A 23,571-nucleotide genomic window follows, 5' to 3' on the forward strand; every position below is an offset into this window, starting at 1 on the left:
GGTGCAAAAAAAAAAAAAAAGACAAATAAAATTCTCCTGGAAAAATCGGAAATCAGAAAAATGGAAAAAAGAAAATCTTAATCTTTGTGGAATCAGAAATGAGCAATTCCGACCATCCCTACTGATTGTTCGGGGGATTCTTCTCTGAAAATTGTACCGTTAGTCGGCATCTTTAGTGAATTAACATTTCACAAAATATTCTGTAAAATAAGCTGATTTCTGCTGTACCAAATGCTGCAACGCTCAGTAAACTGATGTCAGTCTTGCGAAGCACTGATATACTGTATGCGTTTCCCTTTAAAGGACGCCTGAGGTGACACGTGACATAATGAGATAGACATGGGTATGTACAGTGCCTAGGACGCAAATAACTATGCTGTGTTCCTTTTTTACTTTCTCTGCCTGAAAGAGTTAAAAATCAGGTATGAATGTGACAGTTTCTGTCCGGGTCGGGACCGGGTCGGACTATAGCATAACCCTCACTGATAAGGAATTACAGCCATAAAACACTTTCCTGGCAGAAAATGGCTTCTGAGCGCACAAAAGAGATAAAAAGGTCAATAGTTCATAGGTTTTAGCTCGGGCAAACTTCTATGAATGTGTCATTGAGAAGAGGCCATGAAACAGTAAACACTTAAAAAAAATATAAAATAAAACTGTGGGATAACAAAAATCATTTTTAGGAGAAGGATAGATACAGTTGTTTATCTCATCATTTTTTTTTTTACCTCGGATGTCCTTTAAGAGACCACTGTCGCGAAAAAAGTAAAATCTAAAATACATACAATAACGTACAAATAAGAAGTAAGTATGCTTCTTCCAGAGTAAAATGAGCCATAAATTACTTTTCTCCTATGCTGCTGTCACTTACAGTAGGTAGTAGAAATCTGACAGAACCGACAGGTTTTAGGTTAGTCCATCTCTTCATGGGGGATTCTCAGCATGGACTTTATTGTTTTTAAAGACTTTACCTGAAAAGAATTAATACAAAGATGCTAGCCAGCCTCCCTGGTCATTTCAAATTTTTGGGCACTTGGACAGATCAACTGCCATTTTCTAAGTGCTTTAGAAAATAAACCCCTGAGATTCCCCCATGAGTAGATGGGCTAGTCCAAAACCTGTCAGTTCTGTCAGATTTCTACTACCTACTGTAAGTGACAGCAAGATAAACGTAATTTACAGCTCATTTTACTCTGGAAGAAATGTACTTCTTATTTGTATGTTATGTATTTTAAATTTTACATTTTTCGCGATAGTGGCCCTTTAAATCAGATTCCAGACTTGCATTCCTATGAGCCATACATTATCTGCGGTATGTTTAGGATCCAGCATGCAATACGATGAAATTCAAGTTCTCGTATAGCATGAAAAGCAAGGTCAGGTCTCCGTGGTTACAACATCTGCCTCCTTATCTCTGATTGGTTCCCCCGTCCCAAGGAATCCCAAGGGGGGCATCGTTCCTGAAGATGAGACAACTCAGATGACCAAGATGGAGTCACCTGAGGCCAAATCGCGTGATTCCCGTCATGTCTCACAGAGCGAAGCCTTCTCATCCGCAGTTTAGATCATGTTCTGGATCGATCGTGGGGGACTCTGTGTGCTTCAGCGCAGCCATTTATCAGCAATTCCATACGATAATCATTTTTATTGATTTCCTAGAGTGGCTGGATTTCCCAGCATGCTGTGCGGAAGAATGACAACATGCACATTGTGTTTCTACATGAGCTAAACGGTCCCCGAGAAGGAGCGCTGCGTTCCCTTCCTGCAATGATTACACAAGCTAAAAATGATGAAATGCTCTCATCGCAAGCGTGCACGGCTGTGAAAAATTAATGATGCCATCTAAAAAATGTTACCACCATCATGCTGTTTACTTACTAACAAAAAAGAATCAAACATCGAACTCTGAAGGCCAGTCTCACAGAAAATCGGCCCCAATCTGGCTTACAGAAAATCTAAAGAGGGGGGAAAAATCAGTTTGACTTACTTGGGGCTTCTTGCAGCCCCCTAGAGTCATCCCGACACCCTCCGGCCAGCAGCGGTGACCCCCACAAAGCTGGCCGGCCATGTGCCCCCTCACTGCATCTCTGTGCATGGCAGCGTTCTGCGCATGTGCAGTATGGGGAAATTAGCACTGCGCATGCGCAGAATGCTCCCGGCAATAAGAGCACGATCTGGGTGCACGCGGCTCAGGGCCACGCATGCTCAGTAGCCTCTGACTCGCTGGTACTGGCCAGCTTTCAGGGGGTCGCCGCTGCTCAGATGGACGGCATCTCAGAATGACGGCACGGGCACAGGAAGACTGCGGGGGGCTGCAAGGGGCCCCAGGTAAGTTAAACTGGCGGTTGCCAAGCTGTTAAAAAAAAAAAAGCTGTTATTTACTTTGTACAGCGCTGCGATCTAGCACAGTGCTGTACTGGGGACAGCCCTGCCACTTGGCTGTCCCCTGGAGTTGCCCAAAAATAGATACTGCATAGGCTGATTCCTATGAGAGCCGATCATACTGATTGGCAACGAGGAGGGGGGGGGGGGGGGGAGGAAGAGGGAGGGGGGAAAAAATCTCTATATAAAAAGAAAAACAATAAAATTAATAAAAAAATATATATATACAAAACGCAGCAGTAATTAGATGCCACCAACAGAAAGCTCTGTAGGTGGCAAGAAAAGGAGGCAAGATTCACTTGTGTGCTAAGTTGTATGGCCGTGCAGCGAACTGTTAAAGGTGAAGAGTGATGAATTGTAAGGGCCTGTTTCCACTATTGCGGGTAATCGGGACGAATTTGCAGAGTTTCCCCGCAGGCAAAGCGCACCGGGAAACTCTGTGATAGGGGATAAAGCTGCCACCGGCTGAATCGCTTGCCATAGCGATGCGGCAGACATTGCATCATTTTTCCGTGCGTGCGGCAGTGAATCCAGGAAGTGCAAACGCAGTCTCGCAGCCACGCGCGGCGGCCAGTGGAAACGGGCCCTAAAAAATGGCCTGGTCACTAGGGGGGTGTAAGCCTGTGGTGGTCAAGAGGTTAATATTATTATTATTAATTTATAAAGCGCTAACATATTCCGTGGCGCTGTACAAAGTAAGAAACAAACATGGGGTACATAATAATTCAGACAATGGTGTACACCAATATACAAGATACATAATTAATTAGTGACAAAATACAAAAAAAAGATACAAAATACAATCTACAAAACACAGAATTAGTAATGACAGTGATAAAAGTAACATGATAAATAAAATGTACAATGACACAAAAGGGGGATAGAGCCCTGCCCTAGCGAGCTTACAATCTAAAGGGGAGTGGGGGGGGGGAAGAAGGGGTAGTATACAGCAAATATATAGAGGCAGTGTGTATTAGGATATTTAAATATATATTTAACCTTTTAACACAAATATCTTTAAAAAAAGAGGAATTTAGGAGACTGGGTAAGGAGTTAGCACACAATAAAAGCACGTTCTAGCGATTAGTCATTTGTCCATACAGATCTTTACCTCAGACAAATAAAAGAGAGAGAGGGACAGAGGGGTTTCAAAACCAGGAGCGTCCCTATGAGAGAGGGATAGCTGGGAGATCTGCTGCCTGCTAGTACAGCCCCCATCTGATATCTCGGTCACTGACAGCTCAGCAATCTATAGAGCCTTCCTGCAGGAAATCCCAGACTTCCCAGCAGTGTCTCCAAGGCTCAGCTTCCCAGCCGTGTCACCCAGACTGACAACACAGATTCCCTGGAGATGACGTAACTCTGTTTACATTCCATCAATGCTGAACTCTGCTTCATCTACACTGCTGATGAGCAGTACATGTAGTCAGGGCCGGATTTGTACTCTTTACCGCCCAAGGCCAATGTCACCAGCTGCCCCCCTCCAGTATAGGTAGCCAGATGACCCCTCCCCCCTTCCCTCTAGTATGGGTAGCCTAGGGACCCTCCCCCCAGTATAGGTAGCCAGATAACTCCTCCCTCCTGTCCCTCCAGTATAGGTAGCCAGATGACTCCCTTAATCCCTCCCTTTCCCACTCAGTGTCATTCACTTCTCTGCTCGTCTCCAGTGCAGAAGCTTCCTCTTCCCCTCTGTTTCCAATGCTGCCCAAGGCCGTAGCCACCCACCACAACGCCAACGCGCTCATAGTAGGGCAAGGTGGCCGCTGCACAGGTGGCTGGCAGCAGGGAGATCAGGCTCTCTCCTGATCTCCCTGCATTGCAGCACTTGCAAGCTTGCAAATGCTGCACCAGTGAGTCTGCTGCTTTGGTGCCCTTGTTCTTGTGGTGCCCTAGGCCATGTCCTATGTGGCCTAGGCCTAAATCCGGCCCTGCATGTAGTCAGAGTCAGGACCAAGTCCTCCAGCACCCAAGTCTGAGACACCAAAGTACGCCCTCCCATCCCTCCCACCCAGGCCCGGATTTACATCACAGGAGCCTATATGCGCGGATGTCCTGGCACCCCTAGACTTCACCCTCCAGAAACCTACAACTCACTGAACCGCACCACAAGTGTGCTGGCTGTTCCATCTGTCACTTCTTCCTTACCAGTCATAGGTAGCTACAGGTGTCCCTTAGCATTAATAGCCAGCTAGTTGTGCCCCGACAGAAGGGAGATCTTGTCAGTGGAATTCCGAGAGCCGGGTGACTAAACTGCCACCTTTCCATCACCAGGCGCTTGTAGGCGCGTGCCTACAGTGTCTTATGGTAAATCCGGCCCTGCTCCCACCCCAGCCGTCACACACTGATTGCTATTAGAATAAGAGGCGCCCCAGGGCCTTAATCTCTAGTTATCTGGCTTGCAGTCACTGCCATGTATCCCCTTTTATTATTTCTCTTTGCTTCAAACACAATAAGGGAATGATAGCTGAGTGAGTTGTGCGCCCCCCACCTTCACTGCACTGCTGGAGCCTCTCTTGCCTCTGACTCGGCCCGGCCCTACATGTAGTTGTGCATAGATTGTGGTGGGGCGGTCCAGACATTTTCTTAGTAATTACCGGGAAGCCCACAGACAGCCCCCACCACAAAAGGCCCGTACACACGCTTTTTATTTGACCAAAACGATCAAATAGAGGGGAAAAAAAAAATTCTTTTTTTTTGATCGATAAATTTGTCTTTTTTTGGGGGGGTAAAAATCGGATCGGACATGTTGGAAAAATCTGGGTGATTGCTTGTGAAATTGTATAGTGTATGGTTAGTTGTATAAGAAGATACTGTTAGGTAAACCAACTTCGTTTTTCTCTGACTTTTGTAAAAATCGAACGTTCATGCATAGTACCTTGAAAATAATTTTAAAAACTATTCGTCCAAACGGAATCATCGATCGAATTTTTCTGATCGAAAAAAAAAATTGAAAAAAAAATTGTATCATATATGGGCAGCATTAAGTCGGCTGAGGCGGCCGACAATGACCCCCTCAACCAATAATCAGGCGTGTATAAAGCAGCCGGTGACCCCCAACCCGCAAGTGAATCGCTGGGCAGATCTACTCACCCCCAGCGTTGCCAATCCCCCACTGATCCCATTGTTCCTGCCGCTCCCCCGCCTGTCATGTGACATCACTCACGCGCTGCTCGTCGTTGCCCCTGCATAGCAACACAGCTACAACTCAACTACACAGCTGACGCGTGTGTGTGCAGCCCAGCCCATCGATGTTTCCCAAGGGGATCAGGTCGAGATCCTCTACAGGCGACATCCGTCAAGGGTGTGTACGCACCTTTAAGGTTCGTACACACGTCAAATGGAAGTCGTTCAGATTGAACAGTGAAAGATGGAAGACCAAGTTGTGAGTGACGTGTCATTAGCGATTGTGTGTGTAGGCGTGGCACTATACACACACCACAGATACTGTATATTGTCAGATAATTTGCTTTTTGCTGTTGGCAACACAGCTTCTCCTTCTTTCCACGCAGCCGCATTTTGTAGATGCACTGTTCATTAGTTACCGATTCCTGTACACACTCTTCATTATGAACGATCATCACCCGAAACAATCCACTGGGCAGATTGGCCAGAATGACCATGAGTCTCTTATCATTGTCTTTTTCAGTTGGTCACTTCCATTTCCTGAATCGGTCAATCAGTTGTTCGCCGATCTTTTTGCACTACTTCCATCTCACCTGTGTACGAACCTTAGGACATTGGGGTTCATTGTGCGTTGTGTGCATGCTACGTGCTGTAGTGCAGCATAGCGTGCGCTGGTAAGTGACTCGCCCTGCTTGCTAATAGCGGCCGCTCCACTCATTCCGCCATGAGCCCCGTCGGGTCCGGTGGCTTTCTAGGACATGATCCCGGTGCTTTGATTGGCCCAATAGGCTGCCTGTTACGTGACAGGCAGCCTATTGGGCCAATCAAAGTGCGGGGTTCACATTCTTTAAAGAGAAGGCTCGAGGGAAAAAAAATGTACTTACCTTGGGCTTCCTCCAGCCCCTGGCAGCAGTCCTGTGCCCTCGTCACAGCTCCGCTCCCAGCTGGTGGCCCAGGGTCCCCTCTGTTGCAGATGCCAACTTCGCCAGGCAAGCAGCGAAACACTCCAGACCACGTGAGCGTAATCGAGAGCAGCAATCGAACAGGCACAGTAGATGCCGGTTGGCATTTGTAACGGAGGGGACCCCGGACCACCAGCTGGAAGCAGAGCTGTGGCGAGGTACATATCTGCTGCCAGTAGCTGCAAATGAATATTACATACTAACCTCACCGTCAGTTCCTCTGAGAAGCTCACCATTTTCTTCTTACAGTGATCCCTTCCAGTTCTGACAAGATTTTGTCAGAACTGAAATATACCAGTTGCTGTCAGTTATATATCAGCTGCTGTCAGTTACAACTGAATGTGCAAGGTAATGTCCATATTTCTCTATGGCTCAAGTGGGTGATATTACAGTTTAACAGTGTGCTGACCAGGAAACTGTTATGAGCTAATGGCCATTTTTAAAATGGAGGACGGAGATTTCCATTGATCACAGTGGACAAACAGGACGCGGGACAGGAGAAAGAGATTGAGGATTAGACTACACAGGAGGTAAGTATGACCTGTGTATGGTTATTTTGACTTTTTATTTTCAGTTCAGGTTCTCTTTAAGGCCACTGGTTCAGACGATGAGTCCATAACACACAGACTCATACAGACTCATACAGACACATATTTGCAGCATTTTACCAATATTGTACTAGCAGCTATCCACGGCCAAATTCTTGCATCACCTTTTTCTACTTGTATTCATAACACTCACACTGTGGATATATAACTGTGTCCACAGGATGCACAGTATAGATTACTATACATCTGTAATTGCAGTGCAGGCATGTACAGCATGACTTGAACGCATTAGTCGCAGTATAGATATGCACTGCTACCTATACTCCGTGTTCAGCATGTACATTGCGTGGCTACACACAACAGATCTGACTGAGATCTGTAGTTTCATGGTATAAATCCTAGACAGGGCAGATGCACAGAATACATTATTTTTTTACATACCTAACTGTTAGTCCTTTGAAGGGTCTGTCCCTGTTTCTTTTTAATAAATCCCTCTGACTTTCTCTTCTTCTCAGCTGTACCTTGGTCAAGACATATGTACAGCTCTGTGTAAATAAATACAGTATATTGTTTAACACCTGCAAGTGCCTATACACAGCATACAACCTCTACACTAATGTGCTGCTTAGTGACATGACTATGTATTCTGTAAAGTGCTGCAGAGGAAATCACTGCCATATAAATATATAATATGATAGGAGATTATACTATGACTATAGTAGGGATAAGATTGTGAGCTCCTCTGAGGATAGTCAGTGACATGACTTTGTACAGTGCTGCAGAAGATGTCAGCGCTACATAAACACATAATAATAATAATAATAATATGGTAGGGCATTAGGCTATGACTAAGGTAGGGATTGGATTGTGAGCTCCTCTATGTACTTGCAGTGACATGACTAAGTAATCTGTAAAGTGCTGCAGACGATGTAATAATAATAATATGGTAGTATATTAGACTATTACTATGGTAAGATTAGATAGTGAGCTCCTCTAAAGACTTACAGTGACATGACTATGTACTCTATAAAGTGCTGCAGAAGATGGCAATGTTGTGTAAATACCTAACATTATGGTAAGACATAGGGCTTGATTTACAAAAGAGTGCTAACTGATAGCACGGGCGGTTTCGCTCGAATTTTTGCGTTGCGTGCAATTGTGAATTTTTGCGCAAAACGATAACGTTTTTGTGCGCAAACAATATCGATTTCGTGTGAAAATTCGTGTTTGCGCACAAAGACATTATCGTTTCATGCGCAAATTCACAATCGCGCGCAACGCAAAAATTTGCGTGAAAACGGCCGTGCCATCAGTTACCACTCTTTTGTGAATCAAGCCCATAGAGTACAACTATAGTAGAGATTAAATTGTGAGCTCCTCTGAGGACAGTTAATGACATAACTATGTACTAAGTGTGCAGGAAAGATAAACACTATATATAAATACATAATCATAATATTGTAGGACATTTGATTATAACTTCGGTAGGAATAAGGATTCAATTGTGAGCTCCTCTGAGGACAGTCAGTGACATGACTATGTACTCTGTAAAGTGCTTCAGGAGATGTCAGTGCTATATAAATACATAATAATATTATGGTAGGACATTAGACTATGACTATAGTAGGGATTAGATTGTGAGCTTTCAAGAGTCAAGACATGACAATGTACGCTGTAAAGTGCTACAGAAGATGGCAATGCTGTATAAATACATAATATAGTAAGACATTAGATTACGACTATATTAGGGATTAGATTGTGAGCTCCTCTAAGGACAGTTAATCACATGACTATGTACTTAGTAAAGTGCTGCAGGAAAGGTCAACACTACATATAAATACATAATCATAATATTGTAGGACATTCGATTATACTATAACTATGGTATGGATTCGATTGTGAGCTCCTCTGAGGGCAGTCAGTGAAATGACTATGTATTCTGTAAAGTACTGCAGGAGATGTCAGTTCTGTAAAAATACATAATAACATGGCAGGACATTAGACTATGACTATGGATTAGACTGTGAGCTCCTCTGAGGATAGTCAGGACATTGACTATGTACTCTGTAAAGTGCAGCAGAAGATGTCAGTGCAATATAAATACATAATAATGTGGTAGGACAATAGACTATGGCTATGTTAGGGATTAGATTGTGAGCTCTTCTGAGGACAGTCAGTGACATGACTATGTACTCTGTAAAGTGCTGCAGAAGATGACAGTGTTATATACATACATAATAATAATATGGTGGGACATTAGACTGACCCCTGTATAGTAGGATTAGACTGTGAGCTCCTCTGAGGACAGTCAGTGACATGGCTATGTACTCTGTAAAGTGCTGCAGAAGATGACAGTGTTATATACATACATAATAATAATAATAATATGGTAGGACATTAGACTGACTCCTGTATGGTAGGATTAGACTGTGAGCTCCTCGGAGGACAGTCAGTGACATGACTATGTACTCTATAAAGTGCTGCAGAAGAGGACGTTAGTGCTCTACAGTATACTGTGATATTCAGTATAAGTTTCACATAGTTTAGGCAGCCATAAAGTTGAAAACAATAGTTTTGTTTATTTTTGCAACATAAGTTAGGCATCCGCCAGAAAACAGAAAATGAAGTGCAGCTTCACTCAGCAAACAAAACTATGCAGTTCATTGTTCAATTCAACAAAAAGAAAAATCCATCTTTCTTCAGCAACCCAAACTTTAAAGTCTTTGCAAGAAACACAGTTCATTTACTGACACGCCTCAGTATTTCTTTTCCTTTTAGCAAGAGGGTTACCTTCCTTGTAACAGTGGGAAGTCCAGCCAGGAACTCTGGTCCACACACACTGCAGCCTGCACAGCTCATCAGCAATGCACACCTGCTCAGGAAAATCACACTCACTCCTTTCTCAGAGCTCCTGGCTGGACTTCCCAGTGTTACAAGGAGGTGTCTTCTTCATCCTCTCCAAGCATAACTTGTAACTTAGAGGTTAACTCAGACTCTTTTGTCAACTCTAGCAGGGGTAATTCCACTTGATTTCCTTCTGACATAGGTACAAGTGGATCAACACTCATTTCTACTTCTATTAACACCATAGTTGAATCATGCTGCATCAAGCTCCATAACTCTGAAAACAATGAGAAGTCACATCCTATTATAACATCATACATTAGACAAGACAAGACAAATAACATTTATATTGCGCTTTTCTCCTTGTGGACTCAAAGCGCCAGAGCAGAGCAGCAGCCACTAGGGCGCGCTCTATTGGCAGAAGCAGTGTACGGGAGACTTGCCAAAGGTCTCCTACTGAATTAGTGCTGGCATACTGAACAGGCAGAGCCGAGATTCGAACCCTGGTCTCCTGTGTCAGAGGCAGAGCCCTTAACCATTACACCATCAGCCAATTAGGGAGGGTACCACCCCCACATTAGGTGTCATAGTTCCACACATGGTAGAAATTGAGACAGCCACCAAGGGATATGCCCTAGTGTCCCCAATGTACACAAATAACCCGCAAGGTGGGTGCCATTGGATCAACCTGTCCCACCACGCAGGTATGCACCAGAGGGATCCATCTGAAAATGGCGCCTGTGAATAATGGCGCACGGTGTTGCCGCTAATCCATTTGCCGCTTATTGTTATTTAACGTTAAAGCCTTATTGTTATTTATCGTTAAAGCCTTATCGTTATTTAGCATTAAAGCCTTATCGTTATTTAGCGTTAAAGCCTTATTGTTATTTAGCGTTATAGCCTTATCGTTATTTAGCGTTAACACACAGAACCCTCTAACCCTAAGACCCCCTGGTGGTGCCTAACCCTAAGACCCTCCGGTTGGTGCCTAACCCTAAGACCCCCTCTGGTGGTGCCTAACCCTAACCACCCCCCTGGTGGTGCCTAACCCTAAGACCCCCTGGTGGTGCCTAACCCTAAGACTCCCCTGGTGGTGCCTAACCCTAAGACCCCCCTGATGGTGCCTAACCCTAAGACCCCTCCAGTGGTGCCTAACCCTAAGACCCCCTCTGGTAGTGCCTAACCCTAACCACCCCCCTGGTGGTGCCTAACCCTAAGACCGCCCTGGTGGTGCCTAACCCTAAGACCGCCCTGGTGGTGCCTAACCCTAAGACCCCCCCCTGGTGGTGCCTAACCCTAAGACCCCCCTGATGGTGCCTAACCCTAAGACCCCTCCAGTGGTGCCTAACCTTGACAGTGTTACATTAAATCCATTCACCATTTTGCAGTTAACGTCTGCAGTTTGGCTTATGTAGGGCGCTATTGATAAATAACGTTACTGTGGGCAATTACGTCTGCTGTTTGGCAAATGAACAGCGCTATTGATAAATAACGTTAGTGTGTGCCACTATTGATAAATAAAGTTAGTGTGTGCCGTTCTTCTTCTTTTTTCCCTGTGCGCCATTATTATGCAGTACTAACCATAAATAGCGATAAGCGTATCTTTTTAATATGGCGCCATTTTTATGCATAGGCGCTGTGCGCCATTATTCACTGATCCGGCACCAGAGTCACCATGCTTCCTGAATCTAGTAAAGCATGAGCAGGAAAACCATTCACATTACCCTGCATTAACATTGCCCCTTATTCTCAGGGCGTGCAGTGCAATTTATTTGAGCATGAAACGATACTCGACGAATAGTTCCGCATTCCATTGGCTCTTCTTGCAATGGTCATTGTGCCCTCACATGCCCCCAGGTTTGGCACTTCCAGCACTGTGTTAAGCCAGCTTTCCGGGAGACAACACCCTCTTTAGGGGGGCTGTTATTGCTAGATCCCCTGCTTGAGCCAGGAAAACGTGTAGCTCCTCCTTCTGACACTGAGGAGGTCTTTGACACTCTGTTAGCCGGGTAGTTCCTAGGCCTCGAAGGTCCTAGCAGATCCTCTACAACAGTGAACCTTTCCACCATATCCACAAGCTGGTCCACAGTCTTGGGGTCCCCATGGATCACCCAGCGCTGTAACGGTCAAGGAAGGGCCCTTAAATATCGGTCCAGGCCGATGCGTTCCACTATCTGTAGGCCTGTCAAGATCTCTGGCTGCAACCACTTCCTCACCAGCTGTATGAGTTCATGCATCTGTGACCTAGGGGGTAGATCTGGTTGGTACCTCCAGCTATGCACTCTCTGTGCTCTGACAGCTGTAGTAACTCCAAGGTGGGCTAATATCTCTATTTTTAAGTCATCAAAACGTTTAGCGTTCTCTGAAGGCAGATGAAAATATGCTTTTTGTGGATCTCCTGTTAAGAAGGGTGCAATAAGGCTGTCTTGGCCATCCCTCTCGCTCTGCAATACATAATAATATGGATGGACATACATTAGACTATGACTATGGTAGGATTAGATTGTGAGCTCTCTGAGGACAGTCATTGACATGACTATATACTCTGTAAAGTGCTGCAGGAGAGGTCAGTGCTGTATAAATACATAATAATAATATGGTAGGACATTAGACTATGACTATGGTAGGGTTAGATTGTGAGCTCCCCTGAGAACAGTCAGTGACATGACTATGTACTCTGTAAAGTGCTGCAGGAGATGTCAGTGCTTTATAAATACATAATAATAATATGGTAGGACATTAGACTATGACTATGGTAGGGTTGGATTGTGAGCTCCCCTGAGAACAGTCAGTGACATGACTATGTACTCTGTAAAGTGCTGCAGAAGATGGCAGTGCTATATAAATACATACATAATAATATGGTAGGACATTAGACTATGACTGTGGTATGATTAGATTGTGAGCTCCTCTTAGGACAGTCAGTGACATGGCTATGTACTCTGTAAAGTGCTGCAGAAGATGCCAGTGTTATATAAATACATAATAATAATATGGTAGGACATTAGACTATGACTGTGGTAGGATTAGATTGTGAGCTCCTCTTAGGACAGTCAGTGACATGGCTATGTACTCTGTAAAGTGCTGCAGAAGATGGCAGTGCTATATAAATACATAATAATAATATGGTAGGACATTAGACTATGACTATGGTAGGGTTAGATTGTGAGCTCCCCTGAGAACAGTCAGTGACATGGCTATGTACTCTGTAATGTGCTGCAGAAGATGTCAGTGCTATATAAATACATAATGATAATAATAATAATGTCAGGACATCGGAATATGACTATATCAGATATTAAATTGTAAGCTCCTCTGAAGATGTCAGTGCTATATAAATACATAATAAATCATTGTTTCACTTCTTCATTGTTCTCATAACTGCGAGGCGTGTGCTTTTGTCTAATAATATTCACTCTGAGAGCTCCCCCTCTTTCCCATTGTTTTAGTGCACCAAATATATATATTTCCAGACTCCTCAGTATTGGATAAAGGTAGGTTTAATCTGCGGATGGGTATTTTATCCAGACTGCAGGGACATTGTTTAATGTATAGGCTGTATGGGGCGGCAGTGCACCGCACGGCTGCTCACGGCATTCAGTGCAGAGGCATCTGCTGCATAGCTGCACAGTACTCCGCTCTCCAGCAGGCCAGCTGCACACAGACAATGTTGTTCTCATCTGCAGTATGCAGTAGACTGTGTCCTCATCACGTCTCTCTACAGCCTGCACCCCTTCCTCTGTCTCTGCAGCTGTAGGCCAATGATGTCACTTTTTATTATCCCTCCCCCCCTCCCACCTGCCTCAAGTCTGATCCAGACTGCAGCTGGTTAAGGATGAGTCTCCCCCTGTTTCCAGGCAGGTCAGTGATGTGATCCTGGTCTGACACCAACAACACACGGCTGATCCATATTCATAATATCAGCGTGTGTTGTCACTTTCTATATCAGAAGCTTTACACTATCCATTCTCCTAGTCTGGTCCTCCCTTCCCTCTCGCCCATTGGCTGCTCCTCTGCTGCCTGGCAAATCCTATTGGCCCCCCTCAGCAGCTGTCAGATAAAAAGCTGCTTTTGTACGGCATAAGGACAAGGAACAATCAGCCACAGAGCAGAACACGAGGGAGAGAGAGAGAGAGAGAGAGAGAGAGAGAGAGAAAAGACAGGGAGAGACCATGAGAGACAAAGCCAAGGCTGGCCATCGCTAGAGACCGCCGACGATTTTCAGGGATTCGCCTCTCTGGACAGGGGCATAGAAGGCCGCAAGCGACCAGGGCGGGCTTGGCAAAGAGAAGGGTGTAGGGGACGAGTAATGAAAGAACGCCGAATGTGAAGCCAATGGCAGAAAGTTGAAGACACCAATATCTGAACTGTGATCCGAGCGAAGCCCACAGTCACTGGGCTCCACCGATAACCAGAAAACCCTGAAGCCGTAAGTAGCCCCCTCTTCTTTGTTACGTATCCATCTTCACTTTAGCTTGCCGTATTAGTTTCACTTCTCTTCCTCCCCTTTGATTTGTCGACCTCCCATTTATGCTGAACATCCATCTTCTCATCTGGATTCTTAGCCCGTCTCTTCTTCTTGTTATGTCCATCTTTGCTTCTTCTCTGTTCTCTATCTGTCTGTTGAGTTGCTTGTCTTAGTTTTTAATTGCCTTTTCATTTTTGGGGGCATTAAAGACTCATATTTTAGTTCCGTATGGGCTATTTATACAGCTAGCGTTTGAGTTTGCTATGTTATATATGAGTTGCCTTCCCATCCTTTGTTTTGGTGGCCTACTCATCATAAAGGTCACTTAAGTATATTCATTTCAGTTAACCTATCCTTCCAGTCCTTCCAGTTGGGTTACCTTCTCCTAGGATTTTTTTGGGTTACCTTCTCCAAGGAATTAGTTTTGGTTGGTTACACGTCTTTTTTGAACTACCTATATAACATATGGTCCCTTTGGGTTGACTGTTTGCTCTTGGAGTTGCCTCTTCAGCTCAACTTTAGGTTTTCTATCCAACATTCCTTTTGTGTCCTCTCTCCAGCCCTTTACGGTCTCCTTGATGTCTACCATCTTTTTGCCTTGCTTGTGTTTTGTTTTTATGTGTTATGGAATTTTCCTATATCCCTTTTGTCCTCAACAATTTTTAGTTCTCCTCCACCCCCTCAGAGTCATTCCTCCTGCTCCTTTTAGGTAGGTCTTCTCTGGGCCTCTTCCTCTGTTGACGCAGATCTTTTTGGGTACATTTTTAGCTCAGTTTCTCAGTGTTTTCCCTTGTCCTAGAGAAGGTTTTGACAAAGTTAGGCTGTCCAGATGTTTTGAGACTACAAGATTTAGGGTAAGCTGTGAATTGTAGCTGCAAGCCAGTAATAGAGCTACAATCACCTTCTTCCTAAGGTATACTAGGACCACTTTGAATCTAAAAAACGTATTTTTTTAAATAATTCATATTTTGAAGAATCATCGTTAGTAACTTTAACTTCCTGATAAGATTCATAGTTTAGCTGGTTTTAAGACAATTGTTTCATAGCTTTGTCTTGAAGGAAAAGGGAAGTTAAGTATTCATAGAGGCCATCATTAGTATCCTCCCTTTAAAGTGGACCTGAACTCTTGCACAGGACAGAAGAAAAACTTAGAGAAATGCACCGTGTATGTATTAAGAGAGTTTAGCCTAATTTCCCCTCATCTGTCACTAATCACCACCGTAATTTGATCTCTCAGCTTTGTCAGATCAGGAATCTCCTCTGCCACGGCAGTGCAGCTAATTTGTAAACACAGCATGTTCACCCTATGTCTGTTTCCATAAAAGCAGGAAGTAGACACACTGCAGATTTATTGCAAGATTTGTATCAGCTCTAACAAATAAATGTTTTTCTTTACAGGTTATTATCCTGTTGCATATCTTTTAGAGCAGAGAGGAAGTTCTGAGTTTAGGTCCGCTTTAAGAAGCAAATAATCTTCATAGTTCTTTACACCATAAGTGACTCTAAACATAATAAAGACAGAGGATCAGAATGCCACCCAGTCAAATAGTGAATTTAAAGAAGAAGTCAGCAATATTGATTTTAAAAAAAATCTTTTTCACTTAAGGGTACCTGTTAAGAGTCAGTAAACCAAAAATGCAAATGTAACTTTATGTATAAGAGCCAATCGCCACAATATAGTAATTAGGGATGATCAATGAGATGTAAATCATTTATCCTTGCATGCACATTTTGTATAAATTATTTGAAGCTTGAAATTGGACCAATCAGAATAACTTCCTGTCAATTTTTATTAGTCAAGGTTTAAATGCAAGGTGAAATTATTTGCATCACATTGGCATCCTTTCTGTTAGTTCAAAGAAGGTATCAGCAGCAGATAAAGTTGTTTAGTTGTTAAGATTGTATACAATGAACAGAGGCGCCAAAAGTATAAGATTAGATTAAATAAGCTTAAAAACCAATTTAAATGGCAAAATTGAAGGAGGAAGTGGTGGTCTTACCTCCCTCAAGCAGACACGACAACAACTGCGATTCAGACAGTCAAACACATTTATTAGGAACTCCAAAAAGAAATGCAACGCGTTTCGCAGGTTCAACCCCCGCTTCATCCGGCAATATAGGGAGGAGTTAAGAGCCTCTGGCGCTTAACTTGAATCCTTGTGCAGATTGTTTGATACTCCTCCCTATATTGCCTGATGAAGCGGGGGTTGAACCTGCGAAACGTTTTGCATTTCTTTTTGGAGTTCCTAATAAATGTGTTTGACTGTCTGAATCGCAGTCGTTGTCGTGTCTGCTTGAGGGAGGTAAGACCACCACTTCCTCCTTCAATTTTGCCATTTAACTTGGTTTTTAAGCTCATTTAATCTAATCTTATACTTTTGGCGCCTCTGTTCATTGTATACAATTTTGAGTCCACCCTTGGTGGAGGGTTGCTACCCTTTCTTCCTGTCTACAGAGAGCAACTTCGTAATTCTGAGTGGGGTCAGGACAATCTCCCCACCTGCCTTTACAGTGGTTGCCTAATGGTGACCCTGACTTGTGAGTATCTAGCAACACAAACTTATTGCCACCTTGTCCATTACGAATTACATTATTGGGGCTCTTGGTGTTCCCTGTTTTTAGTTGTTAAGAGAACACTTACAAGTAAAAGAAAACCCAAGGCAAAGAAAACATAAAGATTTATACTAACCTTGGGCTTCCTCTAGTCCCTGTAGGCCATGGGCTCCCTCATGGGCCATGGGCCGCGCGTGAGCAGTAGTCCCTGACTACCGGGCCTAACAGCTGGAGGATGGGGGGTAATGGATGGACACCAAGGGAGCCCACAGTCTCCAGGGAGCTCCACAGGGAGGTTATTATAAAGCCTTGTGTAGTCCTAATCTCAGGTTCTCTTAAAACTAGCAGGGCCTCCCTCTGATCCTGTCCTTTTCCACTTTTCTTGAGGCGCAAAGACAAAAATTGGCATCTTCTGAACCCAACCACATGATGCCTTCTAAGTCTAATTTCCTTGGCTTTAACTACTTTATATAATTGGCTTTCTTTTGTTGCCATTAAACTATCCAGCAGGGATTCTCAGCGCCGAATAGAGATGCGTGCATTTTAGGCCTACGCGTTAGGCGCTATTTAAGGAATAACCATTGAAGTTAGGAAAACACACCGCCAACCCAATAACTCACGCGTGGAGGAGTACTAGTGGCTTAAAGTGAACCAAAATCCTGTGAAATAAATCAGACCTGTGAAAACATTATACGAGTTGTCATTTTATAATGGCTTCATCTCAGTAGTAGTTAAAGCCTCTTACGCTATGCGATTTTTACGAGAACAGGTAAACAATAAATACCTCCTTGATACAGATTACTGCCTACAGTAAGTACGCATGCTGGAATACATGCAGTAGAGATGATCCTTCAAAAGAAGCCTGAGGTGGGGTGAAAAGTTGGCTTTTACTAACCCGGGCTTTCTTCTAACCCCACGTAGCCTTGAAGGTCCCTTGGTGTCCTCCTGGGCCACTTCGTTGATCCATTGTCAGCCTTGGTAAGTTCCACAAGTCAATTGCAGTTTCGGGTTATGTTCCGTAACGCCAGGTAAACCTTATGGGTGTCGTTTGCCCTTGTAAGTTTTACCGTTATTGTGTGGAGATCCCCCCATGAGTCATATGGACTTGCCGGATGTCTGTCTTGTGTTTTGGGTGGTCTGTAGGTCAGGTCCAATTCAGCCAGTGGAATTTGGACACCTCAACTGCATGCTTGTTCTGGGGGGGGGGGGGGGGGGGTGACTCAAAAAGGTAAAAAGCAGAAGATCAGAATGTATTGTTTTCATGGGTAAAGCCACTGAGGCAGTAGCCTAAGGCCACAGACTGGACAAGATCTTCTCAGTTTGCTGTCATTCAATGGTTTAGTCCAGATGTTGAAGCTGAGTCACAGGGGCTAGCTTCAGGAGTCTAGCTTCTGTTCTAACGATCCCTTCTCTGAATATCACTGGTCTCTTTATTACTGATTGGTTAGCTCCAGGGAAACGAGGAAGCGGATTGGCTGATGACATCATGTAAGGCCTTATCAAGCCATAGCCTTCAGTTGAGTGACACTTTTCCTGGAAGTATGGAGACAGTGATGTTCTGCTCTGACACTTTTGGTGTTCCAAAGTCTGGAAGATAACCTGTCTGTATTACTTTTTAATTCTTTGTTGGAAGATAAGCGGAAGCACTAGGCACTTTTATTGAACTGAGAAAGCAGGCAGGGACCCTCGAAATGCGTTGTCTTAACGTGCATGAATAAAGATTTTTCCCATTTTACTTAGTTTATTCTTCTGAGAAGGTGAGACATACACTTCTCACTTATACCTCAGCATATAGTTATTATTATTCACCCAGGGGGCCTCCACCAGTGTTTTTAGTAGTGGAAGCAGGAGTAAATGGCTTATACACATGCAAAATCAATGTCGGGAAGGAAAAATTTACAACTTTACCCTGTTATGGTGTTTGATCAATAAACTTTCCAAAGTCTATCAGAAGTTTATTATTCAGATTTGCTGGTGGTAATAGATAAATGCGATTGAATCTGACAGAAATAACGTGTATGGCCACCTTAACTATTACTACTAGGCCATTAACTTCTGGGGGTGGGGCTTAAAGTCATAGGGGGATGGGCCTTGCCTTCCATGGAATTAAAGTATGACGTAGACACCTCAACCTGCTACTCGTTTCCACTATTTTTTGTCACATTCTCATTTGTGACAGATTTGTAATTAATTGGTAAATAATACAATCTGCATTATTATCCTTTGGACAAAATGATTTGTGTTGTTACTGCACAACAGTAAATATGGATTGTTTTGTAAATATCAAGTTAGACAGTCAGACCACTAGATGGCGCTGCAGAAAAAAGTAAACACTAAATTAATTTTCCTGATTAAAAAAAAAATCTATTACCCATTTTGTGAAACGACACATCACACATACGGAGTCCCCTATGAGTAGGACCTTCTTTGAGCACATCTGCGACTCAAACCCACAAGCACCGGGAGTAATTTCAGCCATATATAGAGAACTAACCCTCACGCATTCCCAAAACAAACCGGACTATATACTTAAATGGGAAAAAGAACTGGGACTTCAGATCGATTACACTGAAATGTGTGATATTTGGGAAAATATCCCTAAAATTTCTATCAATGCCGACCTAGTTGAGATAAATTATAAATTATTATTCAGATGGTACTTGGTCCCCCAGAGGGTGGCCAAATACAATAAAGAATGTTCAGGGAACTGTTTCAGAGGGTGCAAAATGATAGGATCCTACGCTCACATATGGTGGAATTGTAAAAAAGTGCGTAGATTATGGATTAGAGTTTGCAGCTGGGCCTCATCCCTGATCAACGCCCCAGTTTCGCGGAACCCCCTCCATGTTCTCCTAGGTTGTCCATACCCATCCCTCTCCCCGGCCCAAAATGCTCTCATTAACTACATCTTCACAGTAACCAAAATTAAAATAGCAGCAGCTTGGAATACCCAATCTCTCTCGTTTGAGGCGGTCAAAAATAGGCTCGGAAATATCCTGTTCTTTGAAAAATTGAGGGCCCGTATGAATGATAACATGAAAAAATTCCATAAAATCTGGAACCCATTGATATCCTACTTATTAACCCCTGACCAAATAGCTATGGTGCGAAATCAATGAATTGATCATGGTCATTGGTCGCTCGCACAAGCAACGATGACATGCCAGATTTACCATCCCTCGTCCCTGGAACCCTCTCCTACTATCCCTTCCCTCCTCTTTCTAACTCTTTCCTCCTCTACTTTTTACTATTTTCTATACAGCCACGGTTTATCTTTCAACTCGTCCTTACTTATGACAGCATTGCAGATGTTAAGACCAGGCCCGTTTTTAGCGCCGTGCGGCCCGTGCCGCCGCCCGGGGCGCTGTTGGGAGGTGGGCGCTGAAATGGAGGGGGGAGCCGGAGCCGCTGGGAGGACAGCCCGACCTCTCCCTCCCTCTCCCCGGGCCGCCCTCCGTGCTCCCCCCTCAGATGCAGAGCGCAGCAGCAGTAGCAGCAGCCAGGGAGGAAGCGCTGTAAACAACATACCTCCCTGCGTTCCAAGCGCTGCTCTCTCGCCGCCGGTCTCTTCCTCTCTGCCGCCTATACGATGATGCACACACTAGTTCCGGCTAACAGGAACCAGCGTGTGCATCATCGTATAGGCGGCAGAGAGGAAGAGACCGGCGGCGAGAGAGCAGCGCTTGGAACGCAGGGAGGTATGTTGTTTACAGCGCTTCCTCCCTGGCTGCTGCTACTGCTGCTGCGCTCTGCATCTGAGGGGGGAGCACGGAGGGCGGCCCGGGGAGAGGGAGGGAGAGGTCGGGTTGCCCTCCCCGCGGCTCCGGCTCCCCCCTCCATTATGGGGGACAGCTACCTATCTAACCTACCCTGGGGGGCACCTACCTGATCTAACCTACGCTGGGGGGCACCTACCTATCTATCCTATACTGTGGGGCACCTACCTAATCTAACCTACCCTGGGGGGGCACCTACCTAATGTAACCTACCCTGGGGGGCACCTACCTAATGTAACCTACCCTGGGGGGCACAAACCTAATCTAACCTACACTGGGGGGCACCTACCTAATCTAACCTACGCTGGGGGGCACCTACCTAATCTAACCTACACTGGGGGGTACCTACTTAATCTAACCTACGCTGGGGGGCAGCTACCTATCTAACCAACACTGTGGGGCAGCTACCTATCTAACCTATACTGGGGGGCAGCTACCTAATCTAACCTACCCTGGGGGGCACCTACCTAATGTAACCTACCCTGGGGGGCACCTACCTAATGTAACCTACCCTGGGGGGCACCAACCTAATCTAACCTACACTGGGGGGCACCTACCTAATCTAACCTACGCTGGGGGGCACCTACCTATCTAACCTACACTGGGGGGCACCTACCTAATCTAACCTACACTGGGGGGCACCTACCTAATCTAACCTACACTGGGGGGCACCTACTTAATCTAACCTACGCTGGGGGGCAGGTACCTAATCTAACCTATACTGGGGGGCAGCTACCTAATCTAACCTACACTGGGGGGCACCTACCTAATCTAACCTACACTGGGGGGCACCTACTTAATCTAACCTACGCTGGGGGCAGCTACCTAATCTAACCTATACTGGGGGGCAGCTACCTAATCTAACGTATGCTGGGGGGCAGCTACCTAATCTAACCTATACTGGGGGCAGCTACCTAATCTCACCTACGCTGGGGGGCACCTACCTATCTAACCTATACTGGGGGGAACCTACCTAATCTAACCTACACTGGGGGGCACCTACCTAATCTAACCTACACTGGGGGGCACCTACTTAATCTAACCTACACTGGGGGGCACCTACTTAATCTAACCTACGCTGGGGGGCAGCTACCTAATCTAACCTATACTCGGGAGCAGCTACCTAATCTAACCTATACTGGGGGGCACCTACCTAATCTAACCTATACTGGGGGGCAGCTACCCATCTAACCTATACTGGGGGGAACCTACCTATCTAACCTATGCTGGGGGCAACTATTCTGGCTACCTATATTAGAGGCACCCACCTAGCTAACCTGTACTGGGGCACCTACCTAACTAACTTATACCGGGGGCGCCTGCCTATCTAACCTATACTGGGGGCAACTATACTAGCTACCTATACTGGAGGCACCTACCTGGCTAACCTATAGCGGGGGCAACTATACTGGCTCACCTATGCCTGGCTACCTATACTGGGATACCTATTCTTGGCTACCTATACTGGGGGGACCTATACTAAGTGCAACTAGACCTGGCTAACCTATACTGCGGGCACCCATACCTTGCTTGGGGGGGGGGCGCAATTTTTACACACTCGCCCTGGGTGCATTTTAGCCTAGAAACTGCACTGGTTAAGACACCAGATTTTTACATTAATATGTCTGTGAATTTGTTTGCATGCAAATGTATTTCTCTTTCTATTGCACACTTTGGCACTTTTGTTGCAACTAGAACCAAACGAGCTGATCCTAGCTTATGCTAGGCAATTAGCAAAACCTATCTCGCTGGAGCTTAGGTTTCATAGCTATAGGTACTGGACAGGTATTGTAGACTAGTAGATGGACTATCCTGTAAGACAGCGTTTAGGAACTTCTTGTCTGACTATTTACTGTAATAGTTGCTTTACCCACAGATCAGTACGTTGAGATCACTAGTATTATACTGGTTTTTACTTGCTCAGGTTAAGATGAGTCGACTGTTAACTCTTTATGCTGTTTTTGTTCACTGATGTTAAAATTTGTTCTTGTTGAAAATTGAACTGTATTACTTACAAAACTTTTCAATAAAAAACAATTGAAACAAAAAAAAAATCTATTTCTTTAAAAAAATTTTTTACTTTATTAGGTAAATACAAAAAAGTAAAAAAGGGGAAAATATTGCTAAATACTCCCTGAAAAATAGACTGCCTTTTTCTCTGAAATAGATTGAAGATTAATGAGATAGTCAGTGGCGTGCACATTACATGCAGCTTGAAAACGGGCCAATCATATGCATTCTGGTTAAGATTGCTTGGCCCACTTCGCATTAAAGTGGACCTTGCGCAGGACAGAAGGAAAACATAGAGAAACACACCCTGTATATATTTAGAGAGTTTAGCCTGTCTAATTCCCCCTCGTCTGTGACTAATCACAAGTTGTAATTTTTGTATTCTCTCAGCTGTGTCCCCTGGCTGCCTTGGCAGAGCTGCTAATTGTAAACACAGCATGTTAACCCTACACCATACAGCTTTCTGAGGCTGAGGGCCCGTTTCCACTATGGCGAATGGACGCATGCGAATTCGGACATGTAATGCAAGTGGATGGGCCTGTTTTCACTGTAGCGTTGTTGAGGTGCGTCTTTTTCAGCGGTGAAAAAACGCACAAAAGAGCCGCAGAATTCGCCTGCGAGTGGAATGCATGCGAATCGCATGCAATGTATTTAACCACTTCCGGATTCTCGGTACGTATATACACGCCCCTGAATCCAGAAGTGTATACCATGGAAACGGCCGCTCGTATGAGCGGCCGTTCCATGTCAGCTCACGGAGGGTGTCTCCGTGAACACCCTGCGAGCCGATCGGCGGCTCGCAGGGTAAATGTAAACACACGGGGAAGATCTTCCCCGGTGTTTACATGTATACGGCGCTGCTGCGCAGCAGCGCCGTAGAGGAGATCGGCGATCCCCGGCCTCTG

The 23,571-nt window shown here is 44.7% G+C and overlaps 1 protein-coding gene across 3 annotated transcripts in view; it reads left to right on the forward strand.

The window, feature by feature from the left end:
* LOC137527784 (leucine-rich repeat neuronal protein 1-like) overlaps positions 1 to 23,571 on the forward strand; it is a 67,450-nt gene that overhangs the window by 35,199 nt on the left and 8,680 nt on the right. The window contains exon 1 of one of the 3 annotated variants that reach the window (XM_068248679.1): positions 13,724 to 14,288. The exons of the other annotated variants lie outside the window; for them this stretch is intronic. The gene's annotated coding sequence lies outside the window, so the exon portion shown is untranslated. Of the gene's footprint in view, positions 1 to 13,723; positions 14,289 to 23,571 lie in introns of those variants that run through there. 3 annotated transcript variants of the gene reach the window in all.

This window comes from Hyperolius riggenbachi, chromosome 8, assembly GCF_040937935.1.
Source record: "Hyperolius riggenbachi isolate aHypRig1 chromosome 8, aHypRig1.pri, whole genome shotgun sequence".
In the NCBI taxonomy this organism is placed as follows: Eukaryota; Metazoa; Chordata; class Amphibia; order Anura; family Hyperoliidae; genus Hyperolius; species Hyperolius riggenbachi.